The sequence below is a fragment of the Ambystoma mexicanum genome, chromosome 6p, assembly GCF_040938575.1.
Source record: "Ambystoma mexicanum isolate Mex_15411 chromosome 6p, UKY_AmexF1_1, whole genome shotgun sequence".
NCBI classification, from domain to species: Eukaryota; Metazoa; Chordata; class Amphibia; order Caudata; family Ambystomatidae; genus Ambystoma; species Ambystoma mexicanum.
In genome coordinates, this window is record NC_090935.1 from 1,219,789,401 (window position 1) to 1,219,810,190 (window position 20,790).

A 20,790-nucleotide genomic window follows, 5' to 3' on the forward strand; every position below is an offset into this window, starting at 1 on the left:
ATATAATACTGCAATTTTACTCTGTGATGTCCTACAGGGATTTTACCTCATAATTCCAAATGCAAATAGCACATGGAAATCGTTATTGACCTCCTCTCAGCCAATCAGAATCTTTACAATGCACTCAATAACTAATGGTATTCTGCACATTCTGTCGTCAGAAGCAGCCAGGCATACAACAATTGATTTTTTTTTCCGGGCAAGGTTTTGGTTCAACAATACAGTTCCTCTCTAGTTATTTAACACATGATAGAGAAAGATACAACATTGGAAAATGCTTTTGCTTTCGTATAGAGAAATAATTTACTTTTACATGACACCAAATGTTTGCTTGCGTTAAACCTGTTCTAGTTCAACCAGCTTGCAATTGAAATCCTTAACTGACAGCTATTACAAATAAAAAACACATTTACCAACAGAATTTTTCTTTTTACTTTACTCACTCTTAAAGCATTTTTTTATTATTCCCACTTTTACCATGTGATAATAGCCTCATAGAGCTCTGGAGGGGTCATTATTTCTTGGGCTAATGACCCTTCCCCAACGTATGGCCCACGGATTTGTCTCAGTCCATTAATTGTTGGCGAGACATTATCCCCATGATAACGACCCCTCCCTTAGTACGTTAGTATATATTAGTACCTCCTGTGTTTTTTCTCCTGAATGCCCAGTGTCATTCTTGTGTCTATATCCTGAGACACTTCACCATGCCCTCATAGGATGCAGAGTTTTTCCCAGGGACCATACCAGGAATCTGCACTCCCTCTGGCTTCCACACCTCCCTATCCCCTACATCACCCAAGGGGCACCTCCATTGAGACATCAACATGGACGCATCAGATTACTATAGACTTTCTCAATTGCCCACTCAGCTCTCTCATAATGTGCATGCATACATTCTTAACATCCAGGCCCAAACACGCAATGTGTATACCGAATAATCCCCTTACATATGGCAATTTAATATTCCTCCCAACAGACATCAAATGACAGAACACTACATTTCTACCACCAACTTGCATAGCACAGACCGTGCCAATGTATCTTACCACCATTGACACCCAAGATGCCCTGTGAACACAAATACTTCTATGTTTATGTCACAGAACAAACAGAAGCTCATGATATTTCTGGTCTGAATACATCAACTCAATAGCAAAGCTACCTTCCATGTTCCCTCCCTCTCCGCTAACCTTGGCATTACCCATCTATTTCAAATCTGCCAGAGTGCAGCAAGACCGTGCCAATGGCAGTGGTGCATCCTGTAAATATCAGTAACATAACGTAAATTAGGTATTGGATTGGTGGCATTGAAGAGAGGGAGGTGGGCTCCTATTCACGGGTGGAGAACAGTCTCAGTTACATCACTCACAAGGGTTTTTCAATGTGATATGAACCTGTAAGAACACAATGATACAAAACATGTGTTGCTTTGCCCCACAGCATCCTGCAGAATAAGCCTTCTGATATTTCCCGCATTTTGGGTATTCCCCTGCAGAATGCTTGTGCTGGAACAGTCTGACCACTTCATTCCGGGGAGTGCAATGACTGCGAGTGAGATGTCACATTGGTTCACAGGAATGCAGGATAATAGCAAGGACTTGTCTTCATCCAGTTTGTGATAGCATCTTGCATTTGGGACAGAAAGGCCTTCCGCGTTCAGCAATCAAGGGGATCAATGCAAACAGACAGCAGCAGGAAACTTCAATTGTGGCACTCTCTTTCCTGCCTCATTCATGCACAGTGTGGCTACCCTCCCATATGAAGAGCATTGTACATGTTGGAAGCCACCTGTGCCCTGAGCCCTACTGTGAAGATCAAATCAAGATGCAGCCAGTGATGGGGCTCATACCACACTACCCCCTAGTCAAAACCCGAGTTTCCCTAAACAGGCACCGGACTCAGTTTAAAGAGTGCACACTCAACCACCCCGAGGCACACATTCTTAATAACATTTAGGTGGAATGTGCCAGGGCCCTTCTGGCGTATGGTACTTGTTAGTCTTTTTTATTTGACTTTGGCTGACATGAAGTGAAAGGGCTCTAAATAAACTGGACCAGCCCGACTGCACAATTAAACAGCCCGAGGGATGATACCTACACTTGCCACATACTTTTTAACAGCAGAGTTCAGCAGATGTGTAAATACTCACTGTCCATCCTGAACATTTATTTGAGTTGTTTTTATTTCATTTTTATCGTTTACAGCGTAAACTTAGATGGAGAGTAGCGGACCACTTTCCAACATGTGGGAGCCAGCGTTGGGCATGTCATTGTTGGGCAGTAGGACAGCACTGTTTGTGAAAGGGCAAATACAAAACGTGTGATTAGTCATGTGGGAGGTATTGATGGCAAACAGTGGCGTGTACCTCATAGGAATGCAGATTTGCAGCTGCTCCCAGGTATAAAATACCCTGAATCTCAGACACTGCAAACAAAAAAAAACAGAATCGCCTTAAAATCAGGAACAATACCTGCTTTACACTTAAGAATAAATCTGTACATGCATGTAAAACAGAAGAGCACTCTCACATCCTAATACATCCACATTTAGTACCTATTAAAATGCAGAAATATGGAGTTGTCACCATCTGATTTGTTGGCAAAATAATTAAAGCTTTTTCAATGTAGTGTACATTTTAAAATAGACTGCAGTCCATTAAGAGCACACACACACACACACACCCTATGAAGAAATTTGAAGTGTCACACAGCAGACACTGATACAACCAAGAGTCAAAGCCTGCCACACTTGTAGCGTGCACAGAATATCCATTTCTCTCACATATACAAACTGCAGAAAAAAGAAGTGGGTGCTTCCATCTTTGCGTCCCGCATCCACCAGAACACATAATTGGAAATGTGATAATGCATTCGGCTTACACCGTTTACCAAAGCACTCCCAAGAAGCCTTTAAAATACTGAAGATTTTTGTACATCTGGATCTGTAGAACCCATTGCTAAACTAGGAAAGCAGCCACAGCACACCTTCCATGTAAAGGAGTCAGAGCAGCTCAGCTTGATAAATGCTCACCACAGACATGGGTTGAGCCTGTCATTTGTAAGTTCGTGTCTCAACAGGGACAGCTCATCTTTTCATCCTTATGAGATTAAAACAGTGGGGTTCATTATGAGTTTTTGGTGGTAAATCTGCTGATTTTCAGCAGTAAGGTAGATCATTACCATACAGCTTTTTTGATGGAGGTGCATCCTCCAGCGTACACGCAAAACTCGTAATGTGGTGGTGCAGTGATGTGGCGGTACATTGGTAGTAACAGAATTACTGCCACTTTATCAACACTTTTTGCTGCATCACCGTACTCATAACGAGGCTCATCGAGTACTAATAAGTTGGGTAACAATAACATCTCTTAATAAAGCATTAGAAGTGGCAGTAATATATAAAAATGTGATACAATTCATAAAAAGACTTGAAAATCACCCCTTCTCTTAGCTTTCATTTTGGTATTGTAATCACCATAGAAAACACACAGTGAATGTGTTTCTCTAGAAGCCATGGGGGGCCCCCGATGATCTCCACCACTCTATTGATTGGTTGAAAACTCCACTTCCTTAGCAATTAAGGAAAACTTTGCATTTACAAAAACAGCTGTGACCCTACATTTCAAGGATGATTGTTTGTATATTTTCTCCTGGTTTGTACAGATCTATAATCTCAATTGAAAATTGATGGACATTTTATTTTACTCTATGACAGTTTTTTTATTGAGTATTGTTTTTTAAAGTAAAACCTTTCAGAATCGTGTTATAGCATTTACAATAAATCCTACATAGAGAACAAACAATTCAATCAAAATTTAATTTAAAACATAATTATACACATTCAATCAGCTAATTGGACAAAGATTTGATTAAGGAAAAAACACAGTTTTAAAATCAGTGACACTTTATTTCCATGTAGTAAACTACCCCACGCACCCACCCGCCCCTTAGAAATTCATGTAAATAGTGTCCTTAAAGTGCTGCACTTGTGCAGTCTTGAAAGCAGGTCAGTAGATCACAAGGTTTTTCAATTATTTAATTACTGAGTTTTGTTTAAACCTTCTGCTCAGGCTAGCCTCTCTCCGTATACCAAACCAAGAACCTAAAATCTCAATTGATGGCAATAGGTTGAGTTTATATTTCAGGTATAATGGCAGGGAAAACACACTAGGTATTTTGGTAGCACCCCACATCTTCTCAAAATGTTTGCAGAACCAGAGTATTGAGTAAAAGACTATAACCAATCATATTGGTGTAACCTTTGCTTAGTTTTGTCTGGATTTGTTACAAGCTCAGTTATATCACTGCCAATCTGAAATAATACCTCTGCATGTTCTCCAGGTAAGTATTTAAAGACAAGGGGCTTCATTACGGGTCTGGCGGTAACTGTAATTATTTTCCGGCACCTGACTTCCCGGTAACACCAGGGGATTACAACCCTGGCGGGCCGGAAAGTCAGGTGCCGGTAAAATGTTGTTCCCCATTCCAAGGGGACCACAGAAGCACCGGCACTGTTAATAATGGTGGCAGTGCCTTTTGTGGCCTCTGTGCCTGGCAGGGTCAGACCTGTCAGGTACGGCGGCTCCGGCAGGCAGACCTGTAGTATGCCGGTCGTAAACAATGGTGCCGGTAAGCTTAGCAGCACCGTTGTTTCCGGACGGCATACTTTTAATGAGCCCCAAGGTCGTATTACATACAAGCAGAATATGCTCAAAATCAGAAAAAAAGTAAAGAGGATTCTGCATCCAAACCACTTGCCAAGAGTCCCAATTCTTTCCACAAGACTGTATAACCCAATGAAGAGAGATCACTAATTCATGACAAACAATTGCATTAGGAATGCACAAAAGCAAATCTAACACCTTTTTCCATAGGTTTTCCAAAGAGTTTAAAAAGTAATATAAAAAATAAGAAGATATTGAAAGACCATACGTTATGGATGGAACCACTTTCATACAATAAAACTTCCTTAGGGGAATAATTGAAAATTGCCAGAACGATCTCACAACTTGCTTGTTGATGACATGTAAGAAATTGTAGGCATGGAATTTTGGGAAGATGAATATTTTAACCATTCTTTTTATGACATGCCCAGACATTTTGCACATTTTAACAACCATGTTAAAGTGAATATTAGAAGGAGTGACCACAAATATCTACCTTTCAGTTTAACATATAAATAGAAATGTAGTGACCAATTCTGTTACAAGAACAATATAAGGAAGGCTTATGATCAAATAACACCAGCCTTAATGATAATGTTTGCTATCACTTGTTTCCAGTTTCAGTATTATTCTCATCAACCAGCAATCACACCATTGAGTGGCATCAGGATATGTATAGATACATATGGTCTAATGTCTCCCTTAAAATATACCTACATATTGTACTTGGGGGAAATGAGAAGTAAGGAAGGCCTGCATCGCTCCACTGACCTGAACCCCATACTTTCTGGAATCTCTGCATCTAAAACCATGGAGTTGGGGGTTAGTGAACTCAGAAAGTTACTTAAAAAAGTTCAGAAGGGGAATTCTCCTTTAAAGGATGCAGTTTGCAAACTTGCTTTGGTTCACATCATTGAGATACCATAGGGAACAATGGAGGAGAGTGCGTGCTGCCCGTTTAGTAATTACTTTATATGTCTTATTCATGGTTGTCATGAGGGGTAGCGAAAATACATTGTTTTATAACTTAATTTTGATGCAACCTAAGAATTACCCATAATGTTGACTCTCTATCAAAAGTATTTTTCTTTATAGATCAAAAAGAATATATTTCAATATATATAAAAATTAATTTTAGGGAGCTGTATGTTAGGGAGAATTCTCCTTCTATGGCTAATTTCCCTCACCTAGTGAGTCCCCCAGCAGCTTTGCTGGATTTCTGGACTTTATTTTTTCCACTTGGTAAGAGTGTGCCTCTTTTTCCCACTCTTACCAGTGTTTTTCATGTGCATTTCTACTTGTTGTGTGATCTTGGACTCTGGAGCACACCACTCCATGAGCCCAACTTGTTGTGTGTGTTACACAGCACCTTCAGTGCAGTAACATATGGTTGTCTCTAAGACTTCCCAATGACTCCTTGTCCTGGGGCTGACTACTGTCCCCCAGAAACAGGTAAAGTTGCCATTAACTTTACATAGAAACTTTTAACTACAGACCCAGTACAACCCATCTTACATGGAGTACTGGAAAGGGTTACATCTGACCCCTTGTTGTCTGTGCCTCTCTGAGCTTTGTTTTGCTCTTTTAACATTGAGACTTGGCTGGTGGCAGTGGTATCTACCCAAACTTTTCTACCGCGATTATACTATATCAACGTGGCATTGTTTTAGGCTAATATATCAGCCTTAAACATAAACCCGCTTGACCAAATACTCTTTCTTTTTGATCCGGTTGTGTTTAGTCACCATTTCTTTTGTTAAAGTCCTTCTTGTGTTATACTTTGCGTGGCAAAACAGGTTTGCCTTCTTTGTTCACCGTCTTTTGGCAGGCTTCTGCCAGGAAGCCCTCCTCTGGGCGCCTGGGTGTCTAGGTGGGCTGAATGTGAGGGAGGGGTGTAGTCACGCCCTACACAGGGTATCCTAGGAAACCCATGTCACACTTTGCCATGATTGGCTGAGGTGGTTGTCTGGGCTGGACAAACCCCCTGCTGCGTGATTGACATCCAGGCTGTGTGAATGGGGGATTTTCGCTTAAAAGGCAGGACTCTTGGGCTGGAAGTCAGAGTCGCCAGTGGAACTACAAGGAACCAAAAAGAAGCGGAGAAGAAGACGGCTGCTGCAACTACAACGTCCCAGTGAAGCCCTGCTGCAATCATGAGCTATCTACCCTTCAACGACCAGAGAAGATCCAGTCCAGAGTCTTCTTCCCTTGAGCCTGGTGTGTCAACCAGCTCATCTTCCACAGCCAGAGGATCCTCTTCTTGGTCAAAATCACTGCACCCTGCTGTAGTGGTCCCGATAGCCATCAGAAGAGCCTCTGCTGTTTTAAAGGAGCACACCTTTTAGTCACCGTTGCTGCTGCTGGCCTCATCCCTGAGTGGTGCAGACCCCTCCAGACGTTCTCCATCTCGTCTCCACGACCAAAGCAACAGGCACCATGGGTATGCAGGAAACTACCAGGAACAACTGCCGTGGCACCAGCTTCTTCATTGAATAAGGTACTGTTTCTGCTGCGAGGAACTAGGGTGAATCCCTTTTTTCCTCAACCAAGTCTTCCTTCCCTCTTATAACTTTTGCTTCCTCTGTTGAAAATATCCAAGTACTCCTGGCAACGTTGAATCTTGAACTATCTGACTGTGTGATCCTCGACAACAGGAACCCGGTTCCACTTGACACTGCCTCCGGTTTATTGACTTTTGTATTTCTGTCAGTAAGTGTTCTCTGATTCTGTCTGCCTTGACAAAAGTATTGCCTATGATTTTTGTCCCCAACTCTCTCTGGTTAGCCCAGGTGCTAAGTGTGTTTTTGCCCCGGTAACGTTTCTTGCCGTGGATACGCATTTCTTTCATACGACTGAGCTATCAAAAAGTGATTGCATATGTATTCCCGGTAACGTCTTTTGTTTCACAACACCGGTCCACCAAAACATAAGGTACTTACCTTGAGTTATTCTGTGCCAAGAGAATTGGTTGTTTGTAGTGTATTTTTCGTGTGGTTTTAATTTATTTTTACCTGAAACCTTGAGTCATTGTTTGCTTGAATCACAGTAATTGTAGTCCCTTTGTGTAATCTCTGCTACTGCTCATATACTCTTGAGATAAGCCTGGCTGCTCCACTACTGCTACCACTTTAACATAGTAGTACAGGCTTGTACCAAAGGTGAACTTGTATTACCACTAGTGGGCTTAATTGTGTGTAGTGGTCCCTAAGGGCACTGCACAGGATTCTGCCTAACACTGTATATGTATAGTACCCTAAATTGTATTTTAGAGCTGTTTTGTAGGAATATGGAGGAGTATGATGGTCTATTCTGCCAGTGTACAAGTTTCTAATATTTTTTAATTCCTACTTCCCTATTTTTGTCTTTGTATGTAAGTGTCTAAATAAGGGTGTGCGTATGTTTATGTATGTGTTCTTAATACCCCTCTTTATCTTTCCTTTTTTCACCCTTACAAACACTCATGGAAAATTAAAAAAAGAAAACCAAAAAAATGAAAGGCTTTTTCCTGCATTTTACCCTGTTCCCTTTTCCCTTTGTGCCATTCAATAAATATAAAAGCAACCAAAACAATCCCCATTTGTGTGTGAACTGGAGAATTGTAGCTGTGTTTTAGTCACCTTTCATTGTGTCTCAGAGAGCCATTTAAAATGGTCTTTGTGAGCATTGTGTGAATCCATGTGCGTGCCCTGGTCTGTCCTTCATATTTATCATTTGTGTCTAGTGTGAGACCTCCTTAGCAAATAATGTAAATGATAAAGAGAGACTGGTTATACAATATGGAGGGAGAGGTAGAGGATGATGTCAATTGACAGGCCTTGGAGGTGTATGGTAGGCCTCCTCTGGTTGTGTGGTACGTTCCTGGTGCCCGCAGATACAGCAGGTGTTGCCTCAGCTGAGAGTTTCATTAGGTAAAGCTTAAGAAGAGAGGAGGAGGCAGGGCTGACAAAAGCAGGTTTTCCACTGACACTCGAGGATGAGTTGGAGGAAGAAGTATATGAGCCAGAGACTTGATACTTTGGAGGTGGAATGGAGGGGTTGTGACAGATAGGGTGGAAAGAGCAAGAGAGATGTGTGGGGTGACGGTGGGACCCTATATTCCAGGAGGGCATTGTGGTTGTGGACATAATCCAGCATATGTTTTCATCATTACTCATAATTGAAGTTGAAGGGGAGATGGTGGTCACTCATGAAAGGGTGCAAAAGTGATGTGGGAAGAGTGTGGAGAAGGACATGGACATGTTCTAGTGGTGGGATTGCAAGAGACAGATTTAGCCAACAGAAGATGTCTCAGGAGGAGGAGACTGGGACTTTTACACCTGTGCTTACCCTTGCAGAGGTTACAAGGCAGACACCAGCGTCCCATGTCAAGTTTCAGGCCAGACACATAATATCACAACTCAAGTCTGTGTTCAACTCATCATGAGTTTGGGGCTTTTTTTAGTTTGCTGGAGGGGGAGATTGTACAAGGGTGTGTACATTGTTATATTAGCCTATACAAGACATGAGTGAAGGAGGGTATATGATGGAAGGACTGCTCTTTGGGAACCATAGTCCTGTTGTAACTAGACCTAGAATGTGCATATAAACGTCCATTGGCCCCCTCTCCCACTGCACCCTCCAATGCTGTGAACAGCAATGAGGGGGTCTCTACAGGTCCTTCTTCACAGAGGGCACAACTGCCTATGACGGAAACTCTAGTACAAGCAGTCATCAATCCCTCCACCATCTGACCCTGCCCAAGTATCTCTGCCCTGTGTACATACTGCAACAGTGGCACCATTCACCAGCAGTGCCTCATTGCCAGCACCATAGCTTTTCATTTGTGGAGGCAGGAGCTATTTGGGTGTGGTGATATTTGGGCAAGCACAGAGGAAATAAATGATGCATCATCAGATACGTCCTGCCTGCATTGGCAGGTGACAATGAGTTGAGGGAAGCGGAACCTCATGACAGTGGAGGATGTTGTACAAAGGTACATGCACTGCCACCCTACCTTAATGTAGGTGGAGGGCTGGGAATTAGGGAAAAAGGAAAAGAAGAAGGGTACGTGGAGGTACTTCCCTCAGACATGGAGCTTGAAGGATAGTCCCTAAATATTGTATGAGCGGTTCTAACAATGTGTGGGGTAGTTAAAGTGAGTTGCAGAGTCCTATGGCCAAAAATGCAGCCATACTCAAAATTGGCAGTTGCACCGCTGTCTGGAGACTTGCAAGCAGATGATCACAGTTGATAAAGGAGCAAATGAGTTATTTCCAGCTGTAGAAGCTGAACATTAACCAATTTAATTGATGGAATGTTGGGCCATGAAAGCACATGATTGTGAACTTGAGATTGTTGGTACTGCTATAATATCATCTGAGGAAAGAAACTCAACAAAAGATATACCACCTGTATGTGCACATTTAAAGTTGTCATCCATGTGTGTAAAACTACCAACTAAGCATGGGCCTCTTGCTCTATTTCCTGTTTTGTAATGGGGCAAAGAAAGCACAATGCAAATTTGAAATGGTGTAGACTCATGTACAATGCACCCGCCCATATGTGAATCCAATGTCAATATTAACATGACTAAATGAAAAGAAGAATTAAAAAATGTAACACCTTCAAGGGCTTTTGGTTAATATTACCCAATGGCAGCTAGTGCAGTAAGACTTCTTGCGCCTCACGCTTGGTTAGTTCTGCAAATGTGCCATGTTGCAATATGTTGCTTAGTGCTAATGATATGTTTTTTGAAGAAAACGTTTCGATTTCTGAAATGTTTGCACATTTAACACCGTAGAATATGAACATGCAACACAGCCCATTTTTGTAAGTTAAATGATGTACATTTTCTTGAGAATATGTTAATTAGTCATGCTGTGTGAGAAATCTTGAAAAACGATCTGAATAAATGAATGTGTAAATCAGTGGATGAATGGATGTCATGTCTGCTTCAGTGCTGGAAAACGTCTGAGGTCCCTTGAACTCGCGTATTTCTGACAGGGTCTGCAGAGCTCTCATTTAACAGGGATAATTGAAAGAATCACCATGGGTAACGTCTAACCTGCTGGGAGGTGCCTCTCTTTGCATTACTGTTAATGTAAATTAGCAGGAGACAGACTCAAGAATGGCACACATGCTAATGACTTCTCATACTATTGCAATCAGTTCCCATTGCAGCCAATCACCAGAGCTCTGGCACAGCAGTACATTCTGTTGGTGTGGCAGCCTGGGATGGGTGTGGTATTGTGTCTGCCTACTGGTGAGGAGGCTGCAGTAAAGGTCCCCTGGATCATAACACTCCTGCGCATGATATTGCATTGTTTGTCACTGCATTGATGTGGCATACAATTTGGACCCCGCCTTTTCTTTTCATAGTCATCTTGCGCAAAGAGCAGGTGCCAGGATGGTCTCATTTTTTTTCTGATAAAAGAACTAAGACACTTTAGATAGCTACTCTGGCTTGGCAAAGACGATATGTTCTTTCAAACTTTTATGGTAGCAGTGATATTGATGGGGCTGACACATGCTGATGTTTTGCACTTCCATCTCAGTCAGTCTGTCCTTCAAAAGCCCAGTACATGTGAGAAAATGTGCTTTGCATTTTCCCCATCTCTGAAATTGTGGCATTGAACCCACGCTTCTCATCCCAAGTATCAGTGGTTTCCAAATTCGCTTGTTATATTTGTTCTTTTATAATGCACTTAATACCAGAGACCATTTTCTAAACACAAGCCCAGGATTCAAACCTGTGTTGCTATGTGTTTGTCTTGCTTCCGAGACCTTGCCGCTGAGCTATGTTCCCGGCCCTGTTGCTTCCTGGACTCAGATGGATACATTATATCTTGCTTGTAACTATCAACATTATTCTTAGACTCATCAGTTGATGTGGGCAGTGGTGGAGGAGTCCAGGAACTCCCCATATCCTGTCCCGCTGCAATGTGTGTTTTTTCACCCAGCTCATTATGGGATACAATCTGAAACTCATCTCCTCCTTCCACACCTGTGCCAGTCTGCTGAAACTCTTCTCCTCCTTCCACACCTGTGCCAGTCTGCTGAAACCCTTCTCCTCCTTCCACACCTGTGCCAGTCTGCTGAAACTCTTCTCCTCCTTCCACACCTGTGCCAGTCTGCTGAAACTCACCTCCTCCTTCCACACCTGTGCCAGTCTGCTGAAACTCATCTCCTCCTTCCACACCTGTGCCAGTCTGCTGAAACTCTTCTCCTCCTTCCACACCTGTGCCAGTCTGCTGAAACCCTTCTCCTCCTTCCACACCTGTGCCAGTCTGCTGAAACTCACCTCCTCCTTCCACACCTGTGCCAGTCTGCTGAAACTCACCTCCTCCTTACACACCTGTGCCAGTCTGCTGAAACTCACCTCCTCCTTCCACACCTGTGCCAGTCTGCTGAAACCCTTCTCCTCCTTCCACACCTGTGCAAGTCTGCTGAAACCCTTCTCCTCCTTCCACACCTGTGCAAGTCTGCTGAAACCCTTCTCCTCCTTCCACACCTGTGCCAGTCTGCTGAAACCCTTCTCCTCCTTCCACACCTGTGCCAGTCTGCTGAAACTCTTCTCCTCCTTCCACACCTGTGCCAGTCTGCTGAAACTCTTCTCCTCCTTCCACACCTGTGCCAGTCTGCTGAAACCCTTCTCCTCCTTCCACACCTGTGCCAGTCTGCTGAAACCCTTCTCCTCCTTCCACACCTGTGCCAGTCTGCTGAAACCCTTCTCCTCCTTCCACACCTGTGCCAGTCTGCTGAAACTCTTCTCTGGCTTGTGGCAGAATGACGGGACAAGTGACACAAATGTATGCGTTGAGGTTGGGATACATGCTTGGGAGTTCATCAACAACTAAAATAAATGACATTGAGGTAACTAACCACACGCTGCCAGATGGTTAAAATGTTGGGCCACTGGGTGGAAAACCTCCCTGTGATCTAAGGGGTTACTCATGTCAATGAGGAGTGACACATATTAGACTCTGCATTACTTATAATCTGTGTAAGAGGGTAGCGTGGATATATAACTATAGAGGTTTGTTTACAGCTAAAAATGTTTTAGGAATATTAGAAAAATATTCCAGGGAGGTTACATTTGTAGTGTGTTATGGTTCTTTCTCTAATGGGGATCTCACTCACCCACTAGAGCACTACTGCCATTGCAGTTTCAGGGATATACCGTTGACCATCATTCTTTATCCCAATCCCAATTACTGGGACAAAGTGCCCTGCTTGATCCTATGCCCAAATTACAGTCAAAGCAACATATCACCCAGCTCTCTTCTTTTCCACAACCACTGGACCAGGAATATAACACCCAGATATGTTCTCTTCCCAAATTAAAATCACAAGGGCAAACTCCCAGCTTGCTTCTGTAGCACAATCACATTCAAAGGGATCGACGTCCAGCTTGCATGTTTGCGACAATCTCAAAACAGAGTCTTAGGGATGTTGTGATATAGTGTCATTATGCTCACTGTTCAGCACTCCTGGGACTTTAAGGTTCTCAGGATTTCTAGCCTCCCAGCTCTTTAATGACAAAAAGCTTGATCAGGCCACCCAGCCTACTGAAAGCCCTATGCTTCTTCAGCTTTGACAGGTCTCTTAGCTGTCTGTAGCCCCCTGCTTTCTTGGGAACCCCTGGAGCTTTTATGGAGGTGGGTTGTGGTGCTTCTCTTCCTCTTCGCTTCTTCTCTCCTGGTGGATTGCCTCCTAGTTGACTGCCTTCTGTTCTCTGCCAACCGCTCAACCCTGATAAATGTCTCGCCATTCTCTTGGTATAATCTAACATGACCCCAGTTGGGTTAAGCATTGTTTTCTGGTGAATGGAGATTTGGAATAGGCTCTGTGTTTCCAGGCATTCATTTTCCCAGCTGATGAGGGTTTGCAGTGACACTAGCCCTCTTGGATTTAGGTAAAGATACTGCCTTGTGTACATGGCTCCAATGCATTCTTTCACGGCCCTTTGCTGGCATTCCCGCTCCGGTTTTTACTGTCATCCAAGTTGTCTGTTCTCTATTGTACATGGTAAACAATGCACATAGGGATCCTTGGCTGGTGTACAATATCCTCTGGAGAAGTTCTGCAAGTGGCATATTTCTCTATTTCTCATCTTTATTATCCAGGGCCTGAAGCCGTTCTCCTTGAGCAACCCTCCTTAAGCATGGGACCCCATGACAATACAATGGAATTCACATTCCTCACTTCTGGTTCTCTGGCGTGCAACTTCCTGAAGATCCCCCCAGCTATATTGCACCCCTGAGACTGAGCTCTTTCCTACTTCTCCACGAGGTAGGTGAGGGGCAACCATAGGTGTGTACTAGTGACATGGCCCTCTACGTCTGTTCTCATATATATCATGGGCAGTGGTCTTAAGTAGTTGGCACACTGTTCTTTTCTATAATACATCTTTAAGGGCCATATCATCTTGAGTGAAGAGGCAGCATGCAGTGGGGGTTGGGGTGGGGGCTCTGCAATTCCCACCCTGTAGGTCATAGGCCTGTTAACATGACCCTAGTAGTCCAGCTTTCTCGGGTTCCAATGCTCCCCTTTGCCTTACGATTGAGTCGGGTACCTGAATTCATCTCAGGCTGCAACACTGCCTTTGTCTACGTTATCATGCAAACCAGTGCAAGATAAAGTGCTTCATGTGGCAGAAAGTACTGCAGCTCAAAGGGAAATGTATTATTACATTTACCAGGTGCACATCTGGCATCACAGATGCTCACAGCAACCACTGTGGCTGATGTAAAATGATGCCTAGCCCATGCCAGTATTCCCTATGGAACATTTAGTTGCTGTGGACATGTTGGCGCTTAGGGTGGTCCTTTTCCGTACCTACATGTAGATGGCATGTGTTCCGCTGCCACTAAATATAATCCCTCATGCCTACCAACAATTCAAAGATGATGGGCCTCATGACGAGGCCCGCCTACCATGTAACGAGGCCCTAAATGTTGGCAAACATAGTTCAACACGGCCTCTTTGCAAGTTTGGTGGAATTTCAGTGGTAAATCCACCGAAATACCATCAAACTGAATTACTGCAGCCGCCACTTGGTCCGACTGATTTACTTCAGGACTACAAGTGGTGGTAGATGGTGTAAGTCCCTATTTTTTTGAGACCATAGGACTCCATGGTGATTTCGGTAGAATTACCACTGTCGGTCATTCTGTTGACCTTGATGTTTTTCAGCAGTAAGGTGGAGGATTTACCTCAAGCATTTTGCTGGAGAAAAATCCTCTACCTTACCACCAACGTTGTAGTATGGCCGTGCAGTAATGCGCCGGTAATGCAGCATTTTTTCCTGTGGTAATGCATTTCTCGTAATGAGGCTGTTTTTTTTTATCAAACTGCTACAGTCCTGTCAATCACAAAAAATGGAAATCTCAGTCACAGCCAATAAAATAAAATGTTTAGATTATTTCTTCACAAGCAACTACATTTTTTTCTTCACAAGTAAGTGGTGCACTGAGTGACAGTTACTGAACATAATCAGCTCCTGCATTCAAAACATGCTAAAGGTTGTTCTTGTTGTAATAGTACTTTGTCTCTGCACAAAAAGAATTCTGCAATCAGTTACAGCCACTAAATGTAATATCGTGACTTCAAACATTTCTAATATGTTTCTAATTTCTACTAATATTTTGAGCCATCACAAAATGATGGCACACTCCGATGCTAAATATAATCTCATCCTGCCTAAGTATCTTATACTTTTTCTAGTTGCTACTTATATTTTGGGCCGATTCAAAAAGATTGTGCGCTTAGTTATATCAATTCAATATATTGTCCTACTGTCTTTAAAGTATTCTTAGAACTTTTCCCTAGTCACTGCCGGTATTTTATCTCATCACAAATAGGTGGCACACTCAGTTGCACCCAATGAATATTTCTAGTCACTACTCATGTTTGTTTCTTTACAAAGGAATGCATTCTCAGGTACAGCCACTGATTATAATATCCTTCTCCCTTGAAAGACTTACAGTATTTTGTCTAGTTGCTGCTAGTATTTTGCTTCTCCTAAAAAGATGGCACAATGAGTGACTGTCAGTGATTTTGCTATACTCCAGTCTCCAAAGTATTTAAAGGTTATTTCTAGTTGATGCTACTTTTTATCACATCATAAAAGATGGTGCACTAAGTTACAGCAACTGAATAAAATATCCTCCTGTCTACAAAGAATTCTAAACCTTTTCCGAAGCACTATTATTTTGTCTCATCACAAAAAGGCACACCGATAAGTAGCCATCTAAAATAACATACTCCTACGTCCTATGAATTCTAATAATGTTTCTAGTGTCTACAAGTACTTCTTCCCATCACAATAATATGTGGCAGTCAATTACAAATATTAAATATAATCTACTACTGCTCCACAAAATGTTACTTTTTTTCGAGCCACTGCTGGCATTTTGTCTAATCAGAAATTGCTATCATATATACAGCACCTGAATATAATCTCTTCCTATCTTGAACTATATTATGTTCTAGTCACTACATGTAACATTGCCACTTCACAACAAGATGCAACACTCAGTGACAGCAATTGAAGATAATCTACTGCCTCCATAGAATTCGAAGACTGTTCCTATTCACTACAAGTATGCTCTCTCATCAGAAGAAATGTCCATATGAGTGATAATTAATAAATATAATCTTCTCCTGCCATGAAAGCATTCCAAGAATGTGTATTGCCACTTTGTGTCTTTTGTTTCATCAGAAAATAATGATAAAATCAGTCAAAGCCACTGAATGCAATCTGACAAATAATCCATTGTAAATCCTTTTACTAGCTGTTATTCATATTTTGTACCCTCACCACAAGAAATGGTATACTGAGTATCACTTCCAGAATATAATCTCCATTTGTCTCCAAAGCATTATCATATTTGCTTCACATTAGTGTTTTTCTCATCAAAAAGAGAGTGCATGCTCAGTTATGGCCACTAACTATAATCTACACCTACCTCCTAAAACGTTCTTGTTTGCTACTGATGTTTTATCTCATCTCATAACTCGAACTCGGTCACAGTCCTCAAAATAATCTCCTCCTGCCTATGCAGAATTCCAATACATGTGTTAATGGTTACTCGTATTTGGTCTCACCAAAAAAGCACACTCAGGTATAGTCACAAACTATGCTCACTTCCTGAATATAAAGAATTCTGAGACTATTTCTAGTTACTACTAGTATTTTGTCTCATCGCAAAAAGATGGCGCACTCAGTTGCAGGGACTCAATATAAAATCCTCCTGCTTCTGAAGAGCCCTAATACTGTTTCTAGTCACTACATGTATGCTGTCTTGACACAAAAAAGATGGAACACTCAGTTACATCCAGTCACTATAATTTCCTTCTCCCGCCAAAGAATTCTTATACTTTTTCCATTTGTTGCTATAATTTTAAATCAACACACAATTATGGAACACTCAATTAAAAACACTGAACATAATCTCCTACATCCTCAATGATACTAGTAATGACTAAAACAAGCTGTTAGAATGAACGCATTATTTTTTAGTCATTACTAGTATTTTGTCTCATCACAAAAGGTTTCCACACTCAGTAATAGTCACTCGATTTAATCCCCCCTGCTCGAAAGCATTCTAGAACTTTTTCTAGTCACTACTAGTATTTTGTCTCATAAGAAAAACCTAATTCAGATACAGCTAATGAATATAATCTGCTACAGACTACTACAATACTATAATAGTATACTAGTCACTATTAGTATTTACCTAATCACAAAAAGATGCCCCACTCAGTTACAGCCACTAAATAGAATCTACGTCTGTTCCCAAATCATTCAAAAACCCTGAAGTAGCTTCTAGTATGTTTGCTCATCCAAAAATGTGGTACATTCCGTAACAGTCACTAAATATATTATCCTCCTGCCCCCAAAGAATTCAAATTATGTCTAGTTCCTACTAGTATTTGCTCTCATCAAAGAAACATGGTGTGCTAAGTAACAGCAGCTGAACATAGTTTCCTCCTATCCAAAAGATCGCTTAGATTTTTTTTATTTACCACTAGTATTTTGTCCCATTACTGCACTGACTGAAAGACACTGAATACAATCTCCTCCTTCCTCCAAAGCATTCTAAGAGTTTTCTTGCCACTATTAGTATTGTGTCTCATCACAGTCATATGGGGCACTCAATTACAAACACTGAATGTAAACCCTCAACTTAATACTAATGTTTTACCTCTATCTCCGCTAAATCCTATTCCTTCCACTGCTCTAAAAGCCCCCTGCCTCTGCCTACACGACTGACCCCGACATTGAACCACGCATGTCCTATTTACACTGTATGGAGGGGGAGACTTCTATGAAACGCTGCATGGCTACGGGTCAAAGACCTATTGAAATTTCTCCAATGTTTACCTTCACCCAGAAGTTTTCCTTAAAATGTTTTCCATATATGTGAAGGGTTACCCTACCACATTCCTTCACTTAGGGGACAAAGGTATGATATGGGCTCCCAGAAAGTTGTTAAAATGTAGGCATCTTAGACGCCCACCTTTATCACCCCCATTTGCAATGTAATGCACAATAAGTTTGATACTGGCCCTTCGTTGCATTGGTACAAAAGCGGTATAACCCGCCACCAGAGCTTTAAGTGGGCCGGGGCCTGCCGGGGCCGGGCCCCGGCAGTCTCCAAAAAGTGGGGCTGAGCCGGGGCCCTGCCGGGGCCCCCAGTCCCACCGCACGCAACATTGGCGGGATGCATTATCCCGTCGCGGCCGCAGCCGCGACGGGAGATGCGCCTGCCATGAAGTCAGGCTAGCTGACAGAAGTGGCAGCCAACCACAGCGATGCTGTGCCTGGCTGCCACTTCTGTCAGTAATAGTAACTGCCTCTGGTGACCCCTCGCGCGAGGGGTCATCAGAGGCAGTTACTGTTCCTTTGTTTCCCCAGGTCGCCGAGGCGTCTTTAACCCTCGGCGAACCTGGGGATTCCTCGACATATTTCGAGGTTTATAAAAGATGGCTTTGAAAGTACACATTTCAAGCCATCTTTTATAAAGCTTTGCCGACGGACAATTTTGTACGTAGTCAAAGCTTTATAAAAGATGGCTTGAATTGTGTACTTTCAAAGCCATCTTTTATAAACCCGAAAACATGGCCTGAAAACTAGGCAAACCGTAAGGTACGCACACAAATATATATACATGTTATATATCTGTGTGCGTACCTTACTATGGTTTGTGTACTTTGCAGGCCATCTTTTCTAAACATAGAAATATGTAACATATTTCTATGTTTAGAAAAGATGGCCTGCAAAGTACACAAACCATAGTAAGGTACGCACACAGATATATAACATGTATATATATATTTGTGTGCAGACCTTACGATTTGCGTGCTTTTTAGGCCACGCCCCTCCCAGAAGCCACGCCCCCAACTGAGGGCCCCCTCTCGATTTCTTACCCCACTTAAAGCCCTGCCCGCCACCATACCCAGTCAATGTCCATCCTCAAAACAAGGATGGAAACGGACATTGAAAAAAAGAAATGACAAACATAACATGCATATTTTCAGACATACTGCATATTTTACTGCCAGGAGGGTGGTAAAGCCCTTATCTTTTAGAGACCGCTATATTTCTGTGGTAATTATAGAATTTGGTGGTTTGAGGATCAACACAGCAAAGCTCAATACGAGGCTGTAGAAAGTAAAGCCTGGAAAATATGAGCCATATATTATGTTTACAAATGCTGACAGGTTTTAACCATCTCCTGATATGTGTAGAAGCAGGCAGATGTATTCTGCTTTAAGGAAAGAAAAGCCTGCCAATTACTGATGAAAACTTTCTGCCACAGCAAGATGTAATTCCACACAAAACACATAAAGCATTGCTGTTAAATTAAGAGCATGTTTGTGTTCTATAGTCAGTGTGGAGCAGTATTTCAATTACTTTCCAGAACTGCCATATGGCGCACTTTGCAAACATTTTCAACAGCGTAGCCAATGCGTCTGCTTAAGCTATATGCCCCCATTCAGTAATGAAAAATGACAAGGCTCTTTTATAACATGAAGTATTGCATTCATCGGCAGCAGTAAAAACAATGCACAAGATGGCTGCAGGAAACAGCATCTGAACGCACACACAAATGAGAAGTCTCGAAATATCAGCACACCTGCAACCTTTTCCTGCAATTGGTAACCTTGCAGGAAACATCGATATAGACTCTCCAATAAAGGACTGCATGTAAAAAGATACTATTTTTGGAAACATAATTTTAAAACCTAACGTGCAGAGCTTTTACTGTTACTGCACAGCGCTTTGCTGTGGAAATCCTCGGTGGGAAAGGATAGCCCAGGGCCAACATGTTTTTCTTGGAAACAAGACAATTGAGTGCCACATAGGTTCAAATCCTGATCCTGCAATTAAATTGAACAATTAAATTAAACATTCAAATGTAGGCTGCAATAATCAGAAAATGCATCAGAGAATTAAAATGTGCATCAGTGTTTCCGAGACCCCACCTCACCTCTCCTCCCCATTATGCTATGCTTTCTCCCGAGTCTAGTCGCTCTCCCACTCCCAAGGACGCCATACTTGGGGTCTTCTTTGACTGTGATATAAAGCTTCAGCAATAAATATCTCCACTGCCGCAAAAGACAGAGTACATCTTTTGTAATAAATGCAAGATTTATCCTCACCTAAATCACAACGCTACAAAAACTTTGATCTCCAGAAAGGCCCCTCAGTCTTCTCCACTATTGCTCCAGCTGCTCAAGGGTCTTCCTCTCTTTTCCTTTCTAGACATCAAATTTGATTCTCTCACTCACTGCCACCCCCCACGCTTCCCTCCAACATCCATCCACCAACTTCATGCAGTCTTGCTCCATCTTCTACACAAATCTCTCCTTATTCTCCTCCTCCTCTTAGTATTTAAATTAGTTCATGGAATGCCCCACCTCCTGCCAGGAGAACTCTCTCTTCAGCTACTCCTCTCCTCACACCTAGTGTTCTCAAACCCCATTGAATATGACATAACCCCATGACCGTCTGCTGATTCCTGCTACCCTTCCATCGCCCTTGTTGGACACAATCACGGCACCCCGCTCCCCCTCCAAAATAAAAACATTGCCTCTTACGAGCCTTCAAAACCGCCATCAGATCACTCATCTATCCA

The 20,790-nt window shown here is 42.3% G+C and overlaps 1 protein-coding gene across 1 annotated transcript in view; it reads left to right on the forward strand.

The window, feature by feature from the left end:
• The window catches only part of RASEF (RAS and EF-hand domain containing), a 706,663-nt gene that overhangs the window by 477,132 nt on the left and 208,741 nt on the right, over positions 1-20,790 (forward strand). The window lies entirely within an intron of this gene.